The sequence below is a fragment of the Oculina patagonica genome, chromosome 3 (genome assembly GCF_052425735.1).
Source record: "Oculina patagonica isolate OP01 chromosome 3, crgOcupat, whole genome shotgun sequence".
Taxonomy (NCBI): Eukaryota; Metazoa; Cnidaria; class Anthozoa; order Scleractinia; family Oculinidae; genus Oculina; species Oculina patagonica.
In genome coordinates this window covers 6,282,633-6,302,872 of record NC_135760.1, presented here as the reverse complement: position 1 = coordinate 6,302,872, position 20,240 = coordinate 6,282,633, and the positions used below count along the sequence as shown (strand labels likewise).

The 20,240-nt window shown below is 39.5% G+C and overlaps 2 long non-coding RNA genes across 2 annotated transcripts in view; one reads left to right on the top strand and one right to left on the bottom strand.

The window, feature by feature from the left end:
- Window positions 1-20,240, top strand: part of LOC144645233 (uncharacterized) — a 74,135-nt gene that overhangs the window by 29,521 nt on the left and 24,374 nt on the right. The gene's annotated exons all lie outside the window — the stretch shown is intronic.
- LOC144645238 (uncharacterized) lies at window positions 1,187-13,700 on the bottom strand. The gene is made up of 3 exons (XR_013569236.1): window positions 13,595-13,700; window positions 2,212-2,377; window positions 1,187-1,825 (listed from the first exon to the last, which is right to left on the bottom strand). It is a non-coding gene; the product is annotated as an uncharacterized LOC144645238 (long non-coding RNA).

Here is a 20,240-nt window from a genome sequence, read left to right as displayed (position 1 = left end):
ATGTGATATTTTCAAGTTCGCCTTTTAGTTATCATTCAAAACAAACCGAATTCTTAGTCTTTCCCTAAACTGCTTTACTTCGTACGAACAGTTAAAAGTTGAGGCCTGAAAAAAAAAAAAAAAAGAATTCAAGAAACTTTTTGCTTTTCTATAGACTACCTCATCACTTGTTTTGCATGAACCAGTTTTAGATATAACACAAATATTGTATTAGGTGATGGAAGCAGTAAAGTTGAAAGTTAAAAGATGAAGCCCGATTCACATCATTGACCAGACATCTATATTTCAGTCTTGTTCTGCTAAAAATAGTGTTAAGTTCGAAGCAGTGATATTGCTTTCGTGTTAAAACCGAAGAGTGTTCTCCATCACACCAAACAAATATCAATTAGGGAAATTCACCCTTATTCCTCAGAGAAGGTGCACAACTTTCACATCAATAATTGCGTGATCGAAATATCTGTTGTATTGTTAACTTACTGTCTTACATCAAAACCTTCTATTCGATTTAAACAAGGTCCATCTCGGTTATTTGGACGAAAGAATTTTAGACACTTCGTTCAAAGATGTTCCCAAAACAATGGCTGCAGTTCTAAACTCGGCTGGCGTCACTTTCACTAAACATAGTAATCTAGTGGCCGTTCTCTTGGCACATTTGGATGTTGTAAATTTGGCTTACAAACTGATATATTTTACAGCCATCATTGTAGGCCATTAGTTGTTGTAGCTTTATTCACATCACTGAACAGCGTATCTGCAGTTATTAGTAGGATGACATCTTCCTCGGCTCAATCACCACCACGAGTTAAGTGAAAATTGCCATTTGAAGAATGATAGAATTGCTCTATTTCCATTGAACTTGGGCTTGATAGAGAGAGCTACATACTCATTTCGAACACAACACGCTTTCCGTCGAAGTTTGCAACCACAGCAAACGAATGCTCTAATATTTTTTTTTTTGTGTGAGTTCGGCGAAGCGCCAACACAAGTTGTCTGGGGCACAGCAAAGAGACTCTCGTGAATCCTTTGGGCCCAGCGCATGCTTCTGAGCACTGGGGAAAAAGTTCACAAGAGTTGCTTCATTAATCTGTGAAAGCTGGCCTCAGTTGTTCAAGTTTCAGGAACAAAACTGGCGAAATAAACAGATCTTGACGTTCACGTATCGTGTTGACTCATTGCCACGCACACAAAACATTTCACTGAGTATTTATTGCATTTTAACAGTTTCAAGTTTCCCCACATGAGAAGGAAAACAAACAATGTTTCTGTTAGAAGAAAATATTAGTCAAGCAATTAATAAGTAATTATCAATGAGTTGTCTAAATTTAAGTCAATCGTCTTCTGTTCCATTTCAAATGGAACAGAGGACAATTGACCTGAATTTGGACCAACACGAATTGTTGTCGGTGGATATTTTCCAAGAATTGCTGTTGTATCATTTGTGTTTCTTGTACTGTCATAGCTGTTCATAAAATGTCTAGCGTTTCTTATCCGGCTCAGCTTGTCAGGAGTTGTTGAAATCAGCAGAAGAAACCTCTTTTCCAAGATAGATTTCGTCACCGTGTGGCCTTCAGTTTTTTTAAAGTTGATTTTCAGGATGTTATTGTTTTTCATCGTTTGTGGTGTAATGTCTGTAATAAGACTGTTCTCGCTCGCTGACTTGTCAGACAAGGTTTTCATCATTCCAGTCGATGTTCACGGCAATGAACTGAAAAACATAAGGATTTCCAGAGGTCCAGTAGCCAAGGCAGTCCTTCTTAGTTTGTCGGAAGTCACGTGTTTCCAAGGCTTGCCATCAAGATAAATCACGTTTTTCGCTGATGAGTTTCTAGTAACAACATGGAAATAAAAATGTAAAATATGAACCCAGTATACCTAACATTTTCTCTCAAAATCATGCAAAATACCAAAATTTGGAAACACAGTATATTAGCGTAATATAACACAGTATAACACGGTATATTAGCGTAAATATACTGATGAATACCCAATTTAAAATCCTCCTGTATACCGTGTACCTAAAATCCCTGGCCGACCCTTCAGCTTCGCCTGAATGTCTGCCTATGCTTTGGTTTTGTAAACATTACATCAAACAGGGTATCTTTTTATCTTAGAATACTGTCTACTGCCATTCGGCCACTTTTATGTCAATTTTTTGTTTTTCTTTTCCTTCATTGTAAGTTTTAGTTCTGGATATATTGGAATGCCACTTACCCCCTGGCCGATCCTGAAGCTGTATTAGGATCTCCCAGTCTGGCAGCCATATTAATTGAAACTGACTCGCTCAGTTGCTGATTGACCATCGAGAGATGGCTTGTTCATCGTTGACGAGCGAGGCCAGCAAGTAACCGCCAGCAAAATCACTGCAGCTGTAGCTAGCCTGCGAACATCAACACAAAAGATTTGTGAGCTTCTTTGACCTTGCACGAGTATAAACTAATAGGCGGCGTTTTGAAACATCAACAATTGAAAGTCACGAAAACATCATGAACTTTGAACGTAACGCAAGTGAAAAGAAGAAACTGCACGCGTCAAATCTTTAATTTAATCACGTTGAAAATTTCAAGCAGAGAGACGTGTTAGATAGCACGCACTGACAGCACTCAGTTCTCAACTGTCAATTTGTGCTGATCATATGTCTAGGTAGTACTGAGTCAATCGGATGCGAATTAGTACTGCGAATTAATCACATGAACGGAAACGTCTTTCCTGAGGTTGCCCGTTTGGTTTTGAAGTCTGTTAGTTAAAAATCGGCTCGCATTTGCAAAAATTTTCGCATACACGTGCCAGCAAAGTCACGTTGGGATTAACATTTGTAGCGTGCAAGAGAGACCCTGGGTACGAGGTCAAACTATTTTCGGCAAATGGTTTTTAACCAATCACAAGTACTCTAAGGAATACCGGAAGTCTCACTCCAGAACCTCTTCTTACTGCTAAATAACCGGGTTTTGGGAACGGGGACGGGCTTAATTTTTCTGTGTCACGGCTGGCTGGGTTAAGTTTATTTTATTAAGTTTCCTGGATTTGTCGATAGCTGTCCCAGTAACTCAAGGCAAGAGAGGATAAGGGGACAGAGAGGTAGTCTCCTAGTCTAGGCCTTGGGATATGTCAAAGACAGAAAAGTTATATTTAGCCGCGTGCAAAACGGAAGTGTCTGTTTTTCTTGGCTTCCGCACACGCCATTCATGATCAAGGCGTGAGAAATGTCATTAACAATAGCGGAAACGTTTCATTGATGAGAGCGAGTTGTGAAATAAAATTTTAGCAGGAAATATTGGGAATAAGGGATAGATTCTACAATTTTTTTCAAATCCAATGGCTCGCGAAGAATAAAGTCAAAACCATATATATTAAACCTGCATTAACAGGCAAAACAAATAACAGATAACAGACCCCAGTACGCCTAGAGATACTCTTACATTTCATTCATGCGGTGCCAGACCAAACGTGCGAACAGGGGAATAAATCAATAAAAAACCTCCGTTATTTCGAGCTCAAGCGACAAAACGCCCGATCGAATACGGCACAGCGTCTCTTTGAAACAAATATATATCTTTATCGACATTCTCTGATGAATCAGACGAAACCGGAAAAACACAGATACCGGTATGTCATCTGTGATAAGATACATCACACCTTCAAGCGTCACAAAATAAAATAAAATTACACTTTCAAAGAAAGTTTCCGACAAAGTCCTTCCAGGGCGAGCATTTTGAGAGATTAAAATATATCTTGCAAAATGATATCAGCCAAATCAAACCGCACGGGCAAAATCATTTAGCAAATGAGAGAGGTGTTAATGTCTACAAACTGCAGGAAAGCATGCAGATTGTGTGACCTCCAGTCTACACTTTTGGAGTGCCATAAACGTCTATTTGACCTAAAACGCTTCCCAATAATAATTATAGTATGCAGAAGGAGAAGGCCTTTTTCGAAAGCCTCCTATCCGTATGTTGTCGCATTAAAAAGGCAAATCGCTTAGAGACACTCTTCTCAGAGCGATACTTATAAGACACAGCGGTTAAAAAATCAGGTCGAAAAAAGTAATAATAAACAGTAGGAGTCCGTGTAGGCAAGAGAAAATAATATTTTCTCTTGGTGTAGGCCTGTCACGATTTTTATTTAGCATCTACAGAAGACGCTTACTTTGGAAAGCTTCCGATTCAATCTATCATTGACATTAACATCGTTGCCGAACTCTAAACGCCTGTAAAATGCCCACTAAAAATGACATGCTGAATGTTAATTAGCCAATAAAACAAATGTCACGCTGGCCCGATTTATTGACTTTACTAGAACCGGAACTACGCTTTTGTGGGCGTCCGCATATCTAAAAATAACTTTTCTGTCTTTGACATATCCCGGCCAACGCCCTCTAAGTCCCTCTCTGTCCCATTATCCTCTCTTGCTCAAGGGTATTGAAATAAAATACTTGGTTCAAAACAGTTTCAACCGTTCTAAGGTCGCAATATCTCCGATGCAAAATTAACTTAAAATTAACGGAATATTACATTAAAGCGCCTCATCATCTGGTCAAAGGATGTTACCACACTATTGTCACTTTTCATCTCAGCCTGCCGCCATTTTGAGCTGTCCAAGGTTGGTGGCTCCACCTGCGCTACCGGTAGCGCCACCCTTGCAAACTCTTAAACACCTATTGGCAAATTGCAAACTGCAAAAACAAGGTCTCCAATGGCAAAAGTCACGTTGCCGCGAGCTCGTCTTATTTGGTTTGTTTTTGTGACAGAATACTCTTTCTTTACTAAAACTTTTCAGAAATGGCTTTTCCAAGAAATGTTTTTCTTTGTTTAAATTCCTTCGTCAGATCTTTTTTACACTTATGATTTGTTAGTAACAGAATTTCTTGTCGTCCAATTCTGTTTGAATCACTCGTATGATAACAGCCCAAACTTGACTCCCTTCAGTTCTATTTATACCGGGGTTTCGATTATTCCTTTCTCGGTTATACTGTAAAGCTAACCTAACACTCATCCATCCGCTACCGACCAAGATTTGATAGTATTGATGGTTTAGATAAAACTGTCTCAAAAGCACGAATCAGTTTAGCTTCTTGTCACCTAGCTGTTTCTTTGGTCGTGGCAAAGTTCTCATTTTTGGTACATGGCTGTAAAAAATAGAACACACTCTCTCCATCGGAATTGTAAGTAATGATGTTGTATAACCACCAATCAGTTCAAAACGTCCACGTTTTTGCCCGAAATGTAGTTGAAATCTGATTCAAATTTCGATGGCATCGGCATGTTGCACGACTGTTGCTAGCTTTTCTCCAGTTAACTCCGGTAAATCCTCCTGACAACGGCAACATTACGCAGTCGTCAGCACTTTAGCAAGAAAGCCGCGGATAAATTGGATAGGACTATAGGACTTCATACCATTATAAGTAGAGAGTTAAAACATGTGGTATCATTGTATTCACCTAACAATTTCCAGGCGAAGTATCCCTTCCAAATATAAACTCAAGCATTTCTGTAACACAATTTTCAATCCGAAAATAAGCTCCCCCGTATATAGGCCCTCCCCGAAAATGAGCCCGCTTGAAAGGGACGTTGAACGAATATGAGCCCAGGGCTTTTATGTGGCACTGTTAGTTTTTCAATTCTTACCAAATAGAACATTTTCAGGCATGCAGTCATGGTTATCAAATTTGTACTGCAAAGAAGTAAACGGTTAATGTACAGTCTTCAGCCAATAAGAAATCATATTATACTGTGTTAGAAGAGTAATGTCGAGATTAGATTAAGCATCATCAGGCCCTTTAACGACATCATGCATGATTTATCGCTAGCCAATCAAACACAAGAATTGATAAAGGGGATAGAATCGAGCAAGTGACGTGAGTTTTCTTACAACGCAATGGAAGCCAGGGCCCACTTGATGGTAGAGTTGTTATTCACCATTCTTTTAGCTCCAGGTATAGCTTTTGTTTATTCTTTAACCTGCTATAATTAATACAATTCATGCCAATGAAATCTGTCGCCCTAACTTAGTTTGATTCCAGTTGCTTTGTAGAATTGTACAGAACCTAAACTCTCATGCACGCCCCCAGTAGTAAACAATGTTTAAAAGTACGTTTTCATGGACCAGATTATGTTTAAAGCTGAATTTCTTCAGCCCACCGTTGAAACATTAATACCTTGTCCCCATAAACTGTGCGTATTCCAAGTTTCATCCCTTATGTGAATCATTTTTGTGCCAAAAGTTAGCCTGAATCGAGCGTCGTTACAACATTAATACCTTGTCCCCATAAACTGTGCGTATTCTAAGTTTCATCTCTTATGTGAATATTTTTGTGCAAAAAGTTAGCCTGAATCGAGCGGCTTGCTTGTGTGCACGCACGCTTGTAACCTTGTTGAAGGAACATTATCAAAGATGTTCTGCTCAAGGTACTCTTGAAAAGGACAGACAAATGGAGTAAAAGTACAGTGGGGGCCGCAGCCAACTCTTTGAAGAAGAAATTGTGAGATACCCCTCTCCGAATATGTGCTGAAAATAAACGTTCCTTTCAGTAGTTTTAATTCCAACAAATAGAATGTACTTTTGAAATCAATCTTTTAACATTTTTATCACTATTTCGGTGCTTATCTGGGGTATACTACGCTTTTTAGGTTTCCTTGGGTCACTTCTCATAGGCCCATATTCGTTCAATGCGCTGCCGAGTGTTCTTTGTTGAACGGAGAAAAGACGATAAATCACTTCTCTATCTCTCAGAATGCGTTGTTTTACTAAATTGCTTTGCAGTGAAGGAGATCAAAGTCATTGCGATTTAATTAAATTTCGACAGTGTATGCCGTGAGTTCCGAAATGTATAATCATTGTGGATAAACTGGCTTGCGGTTTGCTTAGCTACTTCTCAGGTTAGTTATTTTAGTCCTTTCAGTTTTTTTGAAGTCGAGAAAATCAATTGGTTTTCGAGCAGTGGTCGCACATTGATTCACATAGTTATGCGAAGGACCTGCATTTTTACAGAAACAGATAAAATGACCCGAAGGAACTATGGCCTCGCATTTAACCACACTGTTGTTGCATAGTGGATTTGTGCTGATCATGCATGGCATGTAATAGATCGCCTCGTATCAGTTACTCAAAGAATCGAGTAGTGGCATTCATTCAGGCTTAAAATTCAAAATACCGCTTCTCCAAACCACTTTATGGACAATTTTAGCTTTCTTTTCTCTTTTTCTAGACCAAAAAATGTTTTATTTGTGACTTGATTCACACAAGAGGATCGCGAAAATATCCACATTCCTACAACATATCTTCAATTTGCTCAAAATCGGCCATATTTGCTCTGATTTCAGTTATTCTACGTTCACCGTGCAGATTATTACCGAAGGACAAAGGTAGCACTCTGCCGGTTATTTGACTCGTTTCTGGAAAAATATCTGCAATTCTATTTAATCTACAACCTTATAAAGGCATCATATATGACGCATTTACAACATATAACATCGCAGCTCTGAATTGCGCAAAACAATGAAGACTGACCCAAAAGGTCTTCTTGGTGCAACTACATCCGTCAGGAAATCTGAATTTACAAAGTTCTGTTTACGTTACGTAAGTGCAAATCATGCTTTCGAGCAAAAGTTAGAGTATTTTACAGCAAATATGAAAGCTAAATGCCTCACTAGACCGACTGGACTGCTTTGCTGTTCAGTTATAATAAAATAAACAAAATAGAGAGGGCGAAGTCATCGCGGTGAATGAATGTAAGACTGATAAGCAATTTTTTCAAAAGAAAATATAGAACTGATTAGGAGTGAGAGTAGTTGTTCAGCCGAGAGAGAATTTTGAAAAGCAAGAATTCTCAAAATATCACTAAAGACTTGTAATTTCCTCGTATTGTTTCGCGCCTGTCAGCGCCGTAAACCGTCCGCTCGAATCACTTCTCGTACTTCAATGAATGTGCTCTGGAATCTCGCCGAAGCTCCAGTCTCGTTTCTTTTATTTGTATTTTTCTAACTTGCTTGACTCTTCGGTACCCAGACAAGGAGAAATAACCATAAAAAGGGGTTGATTAATTCAGTTTTGTACGGCACAAACGGATTGGAAGATCCCATCTTCTTTTCATCTTCATCAGGGGAGCAGGGATGGTGCAGTGGTGAAAGAGCGCTTTTCTCCCACCAATGTGGCCCGGGTTCGATTCCAGCCCGGTGCTATATGTAGGTTGAGTTTGTTGTTGGTTCTTGCCTTGCTCCGAGGGTTTTTCTCCGGGTTCTCCAGTTTTCCTCTGTTCCCTCCTGGAAAACCAACATTTCCAAAATCCAATTCGACCTAGATAGAGGATCCGCATCAGGAAAACCAGCTAGAGCTGATGTGGCTTCCTCTCTAAATATAGCAATCGTCGCCCTTTCCTCTTTTCATTACTTCGAGTTCTTCGATCAAGCAAACGTTTAACAAGGAAATTGCAAACAAAAAAACTGTTTGTAATAAAGACCTCGGGGCCATAGCAGTTTTGTTTTGTCCATAAACTAAGACACAAAGCAAAAGGTTTATAATATGAGTCAAATCCACTAGATTAAGCTCGCGCTTAGAGAATTGAAACAATTCACCATTTCGTCCTCTGTAATCCATTTTCAAGTTATTTGTCAGTAAATACTTTAGGGAATCCTTTTACAGCGAAACTTCTTTTCTTTTAGGCGAATCATTCGACCAGTGAAACTAGAGTGAGTAAATCCCGTTTATTCATCGTAGCTTTTTATGCGTACTAGCTAGTCCGCAGGGATACTTATATTTCAGTCCTTTAAATTTCTTCGAGGTCTAGAAATTTGGACACGAGCAGTGGCAATATAGTTATTCAGTCCCAATGTTATACAGAAAGAGATGAAATGACCGAAGGAAATATGGCCTCACATTTCTGCAAGTTGTTGCGTATGGAACTTAAAACCAAAGAGTACGTGGAGTCAAACTTGACACCTACCGTATTACTCATCTAAAATGAACCATTTTCTTAGACAATTACCATTTTCTTTTTTCTTAAATAAAAAGCATGGACAGGAAAATATTTTATTTGCAACTTGATTCACGCGAGAAGATAGCGAAAATATCCACATTCCTACAACATGGCGTCAATTTGCGCATAATCGGCCATTATCGCTCTGATTTCAATTTTTCTACGTCCACTGTATAGATTATCAGCGAAAGACCAAAATAGAAGTTCGCTGTGGAAAATATCTGCAATTCTATTTAATGTAAGACCTTATAAAGGCAGCACATGCGACGCGACTAAAACATATAACATCACAACTCCGAGTTGGGCAAAACAATGAAGACCGACCTAAATGGTCCTCTTCGTGCAACTACAGTAACACCCGTCAACAAATCAGAATTTACAAGTATCCATTTACCTGAATTTAGTACAAATCGTGCGCTCGAGCCAAAATTAAAGTACTTTACAGCAAGAGCGAAAGTTAAATGCCTCACTAGATCGACAGAACTGTCGTTCAACTATAATAAGCTACAAAGCTTTCATATACTAGCTAGTTCAACGGGATACTTATTTCAGTCCTTCTATATTCTTTGAGGTCAAAAAATTCAAATATGTGGTCGCGAGCAGTGATAATATATTTGATATATCAAATTTAGTCGCCATGCTTTTAAGAAAGATTTAAAATGACCGAAGGAACTATGGCCTCACAGTTCTGCAAGTTGTCGTCGAGTTAATTAGGGTATGTCAACAGAACTCCTAGCCTTGCATTGGTCAACCAAAGCCGGAGTCTCATCTCAAACCATTTTCATGGCAATTTTCACTTTCGTTTCGCTTAAATAAAATGCGTGGACGAGAAAATGTTTTATTTGCAACTTGATTCACAAAAGAAGGTAGCGAAAATATCCACATTCCCTCGGCATGGCGTTAATTTGAGCATAATCGGCGATAATTGCTCTGAATTAATATTCTACGCCCACTGTACAGATTATTAGTAGCTCTCTCTAGGTATTTGACTCGTTTGTGGAAAAATAGCATCCATTTACGTAAATTCAGTGAAAATCATGCCCTCGAGCAAAAGTTAAATGACTTTACAGCAAGAAAGAAAGTTAAATGCCCTACTAGACCGACAGGACTTCCGTACAAATGAGAGCGAGCGAAGTCATCTCCGTGATGAGTGAATCGAAGACAGCAATTTTCAAAATATAAAAAGAGAAATCAGGAGTAAGAGTAGCTACGAAACTAAACAGAATTTTAAAAAAGAAATTCACAAAACGCTACCGTGAGAATTGATCAGGAATTGTTTCGCGCCATGAGCGCCATTAACCATTCGCTCGAGTCACTCCTCGTACTTCAGTGTTATACTCTGAATCTCGTCGAACCTCCAATCTTGTTTCTTTAATTTGTAATTTTTCTTAATTTTCGTGACTCTACGGACTGCCGAGTCAACGAGAAATACCCCATTGTTCTTTCTATAAAAACGGGTTGATTAACTCAGTTTTGTTCGGCATAAACAAGTTGGAAGACCTCGTCTTCGCCCTTACCTCTTTTCATTAATTCGAGTTCTTCGATTGTTTAACAAGGGACTTGTAAACAAGAAAACTGTTTGTAATAAAAACGTCTCAGCCATAGCAGATTGTTGTGCAAAAACTAAGACAAAATCAAAATGTTTATAATGAAGTCAAATTCACTAAATTGAGCTCGTGCTTATTAAGAACTGTGCAACAATTCACCATTTCGTCTTCTCTAATCCATATTGATTTACTTGTCAGTAAATATTTCAGGGAATCTTTACACTGAGCGGAACTTATTTTCTTTTAAATCATTTCATCGAGTAAACCTACAATGAATCCCGGCCATTCTTAGTAGCTAATCTGGACCAGCTAGTTCACAGGGTTACTTATTTCGGTCCTTTCAATTTCTTTGATGTCAAGAAATTCAAATACTTCGTCACGAGCAATTATAATTTTTGATTCAGTGGCCATTCGCGAAGGACCCCCATCTTAGCAAAAAGAGATAAAATGACCGTAGGAAATATGGCCTCAAATTTCTGCAAGTTGTTGTCGTAAGGAATTTGTGCTATATTATGGAATATCAACAGAACTCCTGGTTTGGGTAAACCAAAGAATCGAGTCGAGCTTGACACCGTACACTCATCTCGAACCATTTTCTTGGACAATTTCAACTTTCTTTTTTCTGAAATAAAATTCATGGACAAGAAAATGTTTTATTTGCAACACGATTCACGCGAGAAGATAGCGAAAGTATCCACATTCCTACAACATGGCGTCAATTTGCGCATAATCGGCCATATTCGCTCTGATTTCAGTTATTCTACGTTCATCGTACAGATTATTAACAAAATACAAAGATAGCTCTCTGCTGGTTATTTGACTCGTTTGTGGATAAATATCTGCAATTCCATTTAATCTACAACCTAATAAAGGCATCATATACGACGCATTTACAATACATAACATCATTACTCCGAGTGGCGCAAAATAATGAAGACCGACCCAACAGGTCCTCCTCGAACAACTACACCCGTGGGCAAATGGGAATTTACATGTTTCAATTTATGTAAATTAAGTGCAAATCATGCCCTCGAGCAAAAGTTAAAGTAATTTACAGCAAGAACGAAAGTTTTATTCCTCATTACGCACCGACAGGTCTGCTTGACTTTCACATTAGCTGCACAAAATAGACTCATGCAGGGTGAAGTCGTCTCGGTGATGAATGTAACTGAGACTGATGAGCAATTTCCAGAAAAGAAAGGAAATCAGAGTGAGAGAAGTTAAGCAACTGAGAGAGAGGTTTAAAAGAGAAGATTTCTCAAAATATCACCGAGCCCTTGAAATTTCCTCGAAACCGCGAGATTCGACCATGAAGTTGGTCAGAAATTGCTTGACGCCATGAGTGAGGAAAACCGTCTGCTCGAGTCACTCCTCGAACTTCAATGATGTGCTCTGGAATCTTGCGAAAGCTCCAAACTTGTTTCTTTCATGTGTAATTTTCTAAATTGCTGACTCTTCTGTGCTCGGACAGGGATAAAAAATCCATTGCTCACGTTATATAAAGATGGGTTGGTTTAACTTAGTTTTGTAGGACGTAAATGGCTTGATAAGCCCTTCTCTCACTGACTTCGTTTCTCTCATTCGAGTTCTTCGATCATAGCAAAGCCTAACAAGTGAATTATCAGCAGGAAAATTGCATGCAATGAAAATATCACTGCAGCAAAAAATCGAGATAGAAGCAAAAGATTCACAATAAAGTCAAATTCACTAGATTGAGCTCATGCTATAAGAGAATTGACTCAATTAGTTCACCATTTCGTCTTCTCTAGTCCATATTTACCGGTATTTTTCATGAAAATACTTCAGGGAATCCTTACACAGAACTAATTTCCTTTAAAGACATTCGCCGAGTTCAACTACCAATGATCCATTTACATTAGCTGCAGACAGACTAAAGTGAATGGTGATAACAAAGAGGAAAGCTACTGATAAATACTTGTGCTTCGCACTGTGGCCTGAAATAGCAGACATAAGATATTTAAAATAAGAAACAGTTGCTTTAATACTCAGAAGAAATTAATATAAAGACCAAAACATCAGCCATGTTTTAACAATCTAGCCAAACATTTCTGTTTTTTATGTTGTTGTTTTCGCCCAGTTCCCTGCAATTGTCAGTCGATCTTGTTCAGCAATGATTCACTTTCTGATCATACTGTTTCATGTAACTTGTCCACCAAAAATTACTGTATAAGTTATAAAGACGAATTGACGGATCTTCACAAAGACAAGCATATATGAAATTTATACGCCATATAACAGTTACAGTATGCTTAAAGACGAATTCACAGAACGTCACAAGGACAACACTATTTTGGAAATTCAAACAGCATATATTTCAGTGTCCGGAACTAAAACGCTCGGTTCAAATAGGAAATACTATCAAGAAATCCGAATGCCTCTTCTCCCTTGATATAAAAGTATGACTGGTATTCCAGTTTCCTTCAGTTTTTGTCCCTGTCGACCATGCAGCTTTTATAGGCAGTTAAATTAAATTGAACTCTCCGAACTTAAAACGAGCTGAGCAATTTAGGGAATAGTTCTTGGGTGAACCGTCCACTTGTTGCCAATGGAGTAAAATTGCCGGTATGGGTCTGCAAGTTTGAATCGCCGTTGTTTGTTCATCCTCGAGCTTCAAAATTCCTATTCTTCTCGGAATTAAGCAGTGTGGTATCGTTTATAGACGAACAGAAAATTAATGCGTTGGCTTATGAGCACAAATAGCTGTTACTCGCGTTACAGCAACAGCCAGTGTAAATATTCCCATTATTTTTTTTTTATGTTCATTTCTTTTCTCTGTGAGACATTCTATCTCGGTAATTCTGTAACTCCAAGACAGCCCGGCCTCGAGGCTTCATTTTGCACTCAGGAATCACGCTTTACTAGTCGGATGCTCGCTGGCTCGAGTAACAAACTCATGGTTATTTCTTCAGCACCACTGAACTGACTTTCCCTTCAATCTCCGATCGTTTCAGTAAAGCGCGTTTTAGTAGGCAGAATCATTGCTCGATTGTTTTCGCAACGCCATAACAACTTGACAAGAACTTGATCATCACATGCAGAAAGGAATTCCTAAGCTTACCTTTAGCAATACCACGCTAGCTACAAGTTACTCCGAATTCCTCTTGCTGTTTTAGCCGTTGCAATGAATACTATCACGGTAAATATCTATTGTTTGCCTGACCTACGGTTGACCCCAGTGTATAATAAGCTCCAATAAAGTTCCCTTTAAGAGAGTAAAATATGATACCAGTAGTTGATTTCGACTTGACTCGTGTTTAACTCACAGTCTGCTAAAGCATGCTGACCTGAAAACCTACACTAGTCTCCGAAATATTTACTTTAAATCTGCGTCCTTTAACTCGAAACTGTTCTCAGTTGCTTCCTCTTTAGTTATGGATGCGAAATTTAGCAGTTATATTACGCATTCAAGTTAAGCTGAAACGTAATCCTTTAATTCTATCTTAAAATCGCTGCAAATAAGCAGAAAAGGCAAACTAACACGTCTTTTCAGTTGTCTTTTACAATTTCAACTTTCAACTTGTGGGTGCTCTAGCGCTCTTGCCCTTTGTTGACAACAGAAAATCATTTTCAGAGCAGTCCGGCGTCAAATTGCATGATCATGATGCTATGAAACAGATGATAAACATTCGTGGTATTTACTGACAATATGTCCGAGAGGCTCTTTAGCTATTCAAACCAAACAAATTGTTTAATTCTTGATCAGTTATTGCATCCTAAACTACTCTACTTCGTCATGTTAAAAGTTTGCCATCGTTTTGTCACCTTTTGAGAAGAGTGCACATGCGGGACGAACGTCTTGTACACTACATCATTGCTTTTCCGTTTACGAAATATGCCCTTCCATGATTCTTTTGTCTCGTTTTGATATTCCTCAGAGAAGGCGCGCAAATTTGACATTATTAGTTATATAAATGAAATATTTGTTGCATTTTTAACATGCTGTCTTACTTCAAAATCCTGGATATTTACAAGAACCATTTCAGCAGTTTCGACAAACATTTCGTTCAAAGATGTGCCTAAAACAATTGCTGCGGTTATAAACTCGGCTGGCTTAACTGAAGTAATCTAGTGGCCGTTCTCTTCCCAACTTTCGGATCTTGTGAACCTGGCTTACAAACTGGTAATTTTGCGGCCATCTTTTCTTTGTAGGCCATAAGTTGTAGCCTTTTTCACATAAACAGCGTATATTCGGTAGCACGAGGATGACATCTTCCTCGGCTGAAGAATGATAGAATTGCTCTATTATTCCACTCAGCTTGGGCTTGATAGAGAGAGCTACATACTAGCAAACAAAGAATACGCTTGCAGTCGAATTTTGCGACAACAGCGCGCGGGGAATGTTGCGATATTTTTTTGTGCGTGCTCTGCGAAACGCCGGCATAAGTCGGTTGGGGCACTGCAAAAAGGCTCAAAAATCCTTTAGACTCAGCACAAGCTTCCGAGCATATTGAAAAATGTGCAAAAGTTCCTTTATTAATCTGCAAAGCCGGCGACAGTCGTTTAATTTTTTGCAACAAACGTGGTGCGCTTGGGTCGACACGTCATGCATGATAACACTTACACACACACACAAAACTTGTTTCCCGTCATTCCAAGTATTTAATTGCATTTTAACAGCTCTAAGTTGGCCACAAAAGAAAAAAAAAATAATGTTGCTGTTAGAAGAATAGATTAGACAAGTAAATAATAACTGATTAGTAATGAGTTGGTCCAAATTCAAGTCAATGTTTATTGTTCTATTTACACGATTTGTTGTCGGTAGCCATTTTCCAGGAGTTGCAGTTGTATTTCTGTGTTTCTTGTACAGTCGTAGCTGTTCATAAATAGTCTAGTGTTTCTTATTTCAGCTTGCCAGGTGTCGTTGTAACCATCAGAAGAAACTTCGTTTCCCAGATAGATTGTTTCACTGTGTGGTCATCAGTTTATTGAAAATTGTAGTTCCTATTCGTTTAAGCTGCAAAGCAATATTCTTCAGGATGTTCTTTGTTTTCATTCTTTCGAGGTGTACTTGTACAAAGACTCGCTTGCTGATTTGTCAGATAAGGTTTCTTGCATTTCAGTCGATGTTCATGGCAATAAACCAAAAGAACAAGCATTTCCAGAAGTCCAGTAGCAAAGGCAGTCCAGTCCATATTCGTTGTAGGTAGTGTTCCATGTCTTAGCGAGTTTCCGAGGCTCACTTAGCCATCTAAGGAAGACACGCCATGATTTTGCCGTCAAAAATAAGGTTCTAGCTTCAGGAGTTTCATGTTTTCCAGAGATGTTACTCTGGTGTATTTCCATTAGTTGGTTAGTAAAACTAACTATTTACAACTTTTGTCGATTACTTCGTTTGTCCTATGGCTTTGTTTCTCTTTAACATCAGTTTCGTACTAACAGTCCGCGTAATGCCATAGATGTCCGCTAAATACTATCTCTGTCGGAATTAAAAGGCTTGAAGGTTACATCAATGTAGAATATCAAAAGTACAATGGAAGATAACTCGATTCTGAAACGGTAATTATCCTAAAAAATGCAAATAAAAATGTTACCAAATCTAAAACTTACAATCAAGCAAGAAAAAGACATTGTGGTAAAAGTTAGCGAACGGTGGCCAACAGTATTCCAATATTAAGAGATCACAAAAGTCCCAAATCTGCACTCAGTGTGTTAGTCTGGCTAAATCCTTGACAGTTGACAGTTTTTGGAAAACCAGAGCATACGTTGATCCAATCTTCGGACATTCGGGCGAAGATGTTTTCGGATGTCCCAGTCTGGCAGCCATATTGATTGAAATTGACTCGTTCAGTTGCTGGTTCCACCATCAAAAGATGGCTGGTTCATTGTAAACGAGGCAAGCTAGCCACCGCCAACAAGATCAGCTAGCTAGCCCGCGAACGTCAACATCGAAGATTTGTGAGCCTCTTTGACCTCGCACAAGTATATCGCAGCAGAATATGATTCGTTAACGGGTGACAGTTGCAAAAAAACAACATGAAAGCACACAATTAAACAGAGGAAAAGTGTACATGCACGTGTCGCATCTTAAATCATGTTTAAAAGCTCAGGCTAGGGTCCAACCAGAAACACATGTTTGGCAGCACGCAGGCATCAGAGAGCCGATGTCAATAAGTGCGTATTATATGTCTAGGTAATGAGAATTTAGATGTAACATCTAAACGCAGATGAATACCGAGTTAAGCTTGATTGTAAACCTTTTAGTCGAAGTTGAACCTGCCAAGATTAATTAAATGTACGGCAGCGTCTTTCCATTGGTTAATTGTTTGGTTTTGAAGCATGTCAAGAAAAATTACAAATCGGTCCCAGTTGGTAGCGCACGTGTCCAGGATACACACATACACGTGCAAAAATCAGGCGCGTTTTACAATGCTGTGTAAAAATATTCTCACTCGTCCCCAGTTGTCTTCATATAGCACGCGGCAAAGGGGGAGAAGCGCGCGAGGTGGGGGAGCAGGGGATGATATCTCACCTTGCGCTCCCTTTCTCGGTACCCATTTCTCCCTGCGTTGAATGAAGAACACTGGGGACGAGTCAAGCTTTTTAAAAAATTTTTTTTATTTGTGCTTGGGCTTATGCTTTTCCTAGAGAGGACGGAATAGAATAAAATGGAATATTTATTTTGCTCATTTTTTGTGTACGTTTTTTTTCAATCTATTTACACACGAGAAAGTTATTTTATCTCAAGTAACGCAAGTCGGGGAGCTAAATTATCCGGTTGGTTTTCTAGTTTCTTCGTACGCGCTCATGTTTCTCTATCGTTGCAACAATGTATGCTGTTTATCTTGCTATTAAAATTATAAAAATCAATTTAAAATTTCTTGCGAGGGTAAATTCATAAACAAAATCCATCGTTTCATGGTTTGTCCATTGGTTTTCGTCTCAGGAGCTTAATCTAGGGAAGATATTCCTATTTGCGGCAAATCCTTAATTTAAGCTTTCGTATTCAACTAATCATAACAAAAACAATTTTTAATGTTTTCCATATTTATACATGGCATCTGAGAGGTAATGAAACACATCCGTGCTCCCCAGCCAGGAGCTCCAATTCCTGATCCAGCTCATAGAAGTCATCAGGATGAGGAACAATGGCAGCCAATTTCGCCCCTACTCCTTAACTGCCTTCTGCCATGACGGGGCCCCTCCCTAAGAAGGCTTCAAAAGAGGTGGTATTGGCTGGGTCATTATAGATTTTAAGTGGCGTAAGGTTGTTATTCTAGCCACGCTCAGATGAAATACGAGGCTTTCTCAGCTGCCTGTTGCAGGGCAGCGACCAATGGTCTCAGTTCTCTTGTGGTAAATCCAAACCGACCACGCATCAAGTTTTCCAGTTCTCGGCAAACTTAGCCACGGCAACCAACAGCAAGGCGATAATACTCTGGATTAAAGTCAGCATCAATCAGTTCCTCATAGCGCCTGTACTTCCGCTCCTCTGCATCTCCAAAGTTTTCTTCCCAAGGCACTGTTAGTTCAGGCAGGATTACTTGCCTAGCATCATCACTCCACACCACTACATCTGGACACTGACTGGCTGTTACAACAGGGAAGACAAGGGAACAGTCTAGGTCCGCTGCTGCATTCCATGTACCCTGCCACATCGCATCCAACATCTGTTTCTTTGGAGGACCACCCCCCTCCTTGGAGATGGTGGTTTTGCCACTCCCTTCTTCCCTTGGTGAAACACAACTTTGCTTTGGCATCTCTTCGCGGGCAACTTTCCTTGATTAATTTCAGCTTCCTTCGCTTCAATGGCTTCCACAAAGATCCTCAGTACCTGGTTGTGTCGCCAGTTGTATCGATCGTTCAGGCTCATGGGTGCAGGCAGACAAGATGTGGCACAATGTGTCATACTGTCCACACTGGCACTTGCTCTCTTCAGACACTTTACAACGTACAGTTGCGCCGGTTCCCATGCCCACAACTCTTTCCAGAACATTTTTCTTCCAAGCACAAGCTCTTCCCACCTCAAGCATTGCCCTTGCTGTCTACACTATACCAAATACACATACCTTCTCTCGCGTTCAACCTGCTTCACCTCGTTCACAACCGTCTCCCTTCTCTCCTTGGCGCTGCTTTGACAAAAGGGCTTGAAATTATGCGTACCAAGTCCTCTCCTGTTACTTTGAACTGTACCCTCAATGTCTCTGTGCCTCGAGCTGCTCATTGCTTTGTCCACTTCTTCCTCTGCATTCCACTTCTTGCCAGTGCGCACCTCGGGAGGGTCCTCTCTGATGGCCTTGTCCTTTGAGTACCTCAACTTCATTACTGTCCTCACCTTACCAGCCCAGTACTCTTCAAAAGTGGATGCAATAGGTAGTTCCAGTTGACAACCTTCCCTTTACAGTGCTGTGTTATTAAGTTGTCTTGGAAGTCCCGCTCCTACATTTCCGTATGTAAACACGGCTCCTACATTTCCGTATGTAAACACGGCATTTTTGCTCAATTCGCTCAACCCTTGATGCTGCGACCTCGTACATCATAAGAGGCCACATCAATTTTGGGTACAGTCCAAACAGGGGATACCAGACATTGAACGTCCCAGGCAGGCTAGCCTTATCAATAGCCTTGAGGCCTTCCTCTGCCTGCTTCAGGATCTTTGCTCACTCAATATGTTCTTATACCACCTGCCTAGACTCTAACTGATTGTTCTATCACAGTGGGTATAGTTTCTCCATTTATTGAAATGCGAATCTCTTCCTGTTTCCCCTTCACAAATGAACAGCTCCTTGAATTCTTGTAATCAGTTCATTTAGCCTTTCTAAGATCTGGTGTGCTGCGTTCGTAGACTTTGCAAGCACAGTGATGTCATCTATGAATGCTCTAAATGCTGTTCTTATTAATAAGCAAAGCAATGTTGGCCTTTGTTGATTTTAATATCATCTCCATGACTAAGGCGAACAGGATTCTGATAAAATACATCCAGCTGCTATTCCCACTTCCAGCCTTTGCCAATCACTTGAAAAGCTGTCTGTTTTGAATCGCATTCGAAAGTTGTTGCAGGGCCGTAACCAGACCTTTGCCATAGACGAGGCAAAATCTTGCTAGGGGGGTTCTGGGGGCATGCCCTCCAGAAAATTTTGAAATCTAGAAGCTACGAATCTCGTTAAGAGATTATTCATGAGATATTTCTTAAGAAAAATTAATCTTGTTCAATTGAGGATTATTTTTCCAACAAAACATATATATTTAAATATATATATATTTAATTTTGAGTTAAATTTAGACGAGGCAAGTGCCTCGTCTTGCCTCTTGCTAGTTACGGCCCTGTGTAGGAGCCATACGCATTTGCTAAGTACAGCCATTTAATTTCCCTTCGATGTCTTTGCTTCCTGTATTGCATCCGCTATGTCGCAAATCCATGCTCCACACACCCAGGCATACCTGGAATATCAGCCTTCTGAACAGACTCGTTCATATATCCATTCATCTGAACGAATTCTATCACTCTCTTCGCTATTACGGTATTTCCATATTTATACATGGCATTATCTATTTAAATTAGGTCTTAGTTTATGGATCCCTAAAAGACCTGTGACAGTGTCTGTGACAAGGATTGGTTTTCATATCTAGTAGTCGTCAAATGGCATGATGCTATGAAACAAATGATAAAAATTCGTGGTATTTACTGACAATATGTCCGAGAGGCTTTTTAGCTATTCCGCCAACGAAACAATTTTTTTAATTCTTGATCAGTAATTGCATCCTTA